Source organism: Anoplopoma fimbria, chromosome 12 (genome assembly GCF_027596085.1).
Source record: "Anoplopoma fimbria isolate UVic2021 breed Golden Eagle Sablefish chromosome 12, Afim_UVic_2022, whole genome shotgun sequence".
Classification (NCBI taxonomy): Eukaryota; Metazoa; Chordata; class Actinopteri; order Perciformes; family Anoplopomatidae; genus Anoplopoma; species Anoplopoma fimbria.
In genome coordinates, this window is record NC_072460.1 from 10,653,748 (window position 1) to 10,656,418 (window position 2,671).

The window sequence follows — 2,671 nt, forward strand, 5'->3', positions numbered from 1 at the left end:
AAAAAAAAAAAAAAAAAAAAAAAAAAAAAAGAAAAACATATATGAGCGCGCTTGGCAAATTGTGAACGTGCCCAAATGCAAAAAGCTAAATTATTAACACTGTGATATTTATATGCTTAAATATGAATTGACTGTAACAGGCTCACATGTCGGCCTGTCTTGCACGCTGTCCCGAATTGGCCCATCAATTCCTCTGATAATAATAATGGTTTAGGATGGAGTAACGTGACGTGCCCTCCCAACTGCAGCCAATTCCTCCACACTAGGGTAGTCTGATTTTGGAGACACATGCGCGTTGATATGTTTTTTTTTAAATAAGGAGCTCTCTTCTGGCTCAGCCCTGCCTTTCTTTGTCAAACTGCTGTGTAGATGCTGTTCCATTGCTCACATTGTAGCCTCTAACTGCTCCTGTGGTTCCCTACCTGGTGTGGTGCAGCCTGGCTTCACTTCACCTCACCCTCTTAGATGTGTTGCCACGGGCCAGCACTAACGCATATGGTGCCAGTATGCACAAAAAACACCATACATGTGCAAGTGTTACAAAGGAAACCTATTCCAAATGTACAAGAGGGGGGGGAAATTACACTCTGCAAGCCTTTTGAAGTGTCACAGCAATGATTGGCTGCATGCCTCCTGAGATACAGTAAGTGTAAAAGGTACACACACACACACACACACACACACACACACACACACACACACACACACACACCATTTCTTCCCTGCAACATTCACCAGGTAATTGCATACTGGTATGCCACAATGTCAGCTGGAATATCTGTGATGAATGCAGCCAAGGCCTTCAAAGTAAGTACACTCCCACTCTGCCAGCTGGGCTATTTGTTCAACCAGCGTGTTACTTGGATGCAGGCGGAGTGAGATGGAGGTGGTAGATATCGTGATTATACATTATTTAACCCAGTGGTGTCTCGGTACGGGAAGGATTCCTCCGTGATTGAGAGTGATTCACCCTGAAAAGCTTTCTCACCTCCTCCTATCGGTGTCATCGTTAGCACCATTATCCATGAGTGCAAGCTGTGAGTGTGTGTGTGTGTTTTGTGTGTGGCGGCTATACATGCTTGTGTATTTTGCGTGTGCATGTGTGTAAACAATCTTATACAGTATGTTCACGCAAATCACAGAGTGATCTGCTCTGTATCATATCACTGACAGAGCTCCATGTTTTTGCGTTTGTGAATGATTTATTAGATCTTAAATAAAACAAAAGAACTTACTGCATCAGCTGTTACACGGTGGCATTCCTGACAAAACCCCTTTACAAATGCAAACCAAAACCTGCAAAGTCGACAGTAGCGTAATACCCACTGTACCTTCTTCCACACACCAATCCTCAGTCCTGAGGTGCCAGCAGTTTGCACACTGTGGGCCTATCACTGAGGTTTGGCATGCAGGACTCGTCTTGAGAGGAAGCGTACCAATCCAATTTAGCAGACTTTGGGTGGAAGAAGAAAGGACGGAGCAAACATGAAAGGTAGGGAGGAAAAATTCCGGTTGAGACCCCACGTGTCTGATTTGACATCCAGGCAGCTGACAAACAATTAGAACCTCAATAAGTAGCGCTCTGAACCAGGCTCGCCCCAGGATTAGGCCACAAATGAGTCGCACATCACGGCTTATGTCTTCTAAATGGGAAGCGAGTGTGTGTGTGTGTGTGTGTGTGGAGGCAGGGTGTTATACTCGTTGTTCACGCGGTGTGAAAGTGAGTTTGGTGTGTAGGTGTATGTAGGCTGTGTGACATTTAGCAGATTGGTGTTATTATCCCTCTCTGCCCTTAATATATCTTGAACACCTCTTGAAGAATTGTGTGTGTGCAGACCGTCTTATTCATGTGTATGCTTTTATGCGGGTACACACTATTGTACATCGACCTGCATATACTCTGCACATGGGAGTGTGTGCGAGTAACTGCTCACTTAACTGCTGTGTTATAGCTGGTTCTCTGTTGTGGATATGCTTGACATTTCATAATTGCATCATTACTCGCTCAGTCTCCTGCACGAAGTTGGTGCATCGCAATTTGCAGCACATGTTACAAGCAGACAGACACTTGCCCTTGATTATAGACCTGGATGGAACGGCTTCCTCATCAGGCTGTCTTGATTCACCGCAGCATGTGGGGAGACACATGCTGTTGTAGGTGAATCTAATTGATTGGATGGCACCCAATTCCCAGGTCCAAGTCTCCTCAGGCAGCCAGAGTGTATCCGTCCAAGTGAAGGATGAGCTTAGGCGTTGGTCGCCCCCCTAATAGATTGGCATGGGTTTCTTCCCATATGCCTCTGGTATCAACCTCAGACATCTATGAGTGCAAGTTGGCCAAAGCCCTGCAAGACGTGACACTAGCTGGATCTTCACTGATCAGAAATGTGAGAATGGACGTATTGAGACACATCCTGCACCAAACCCCACATCCAATTTTATCATAGCTATATTTCCACTTCTAAAATGTACACCTTCCCCTGACTTCTACTGATGGATGATTACAAGACATAATGTTGAAAGTGGGATGAAAATATTGGGGTTCGCCCGAGTTTTGTGTTTTACAACAAAGTCCTTGTTCCAACAGGTCAAGCTCCCCTTTCTCTCAAAGAACACGAGTGCCATTTCAAAGCTTATTGGATGAAAGTCTCATTTGCCCTTGGCTGCCAAA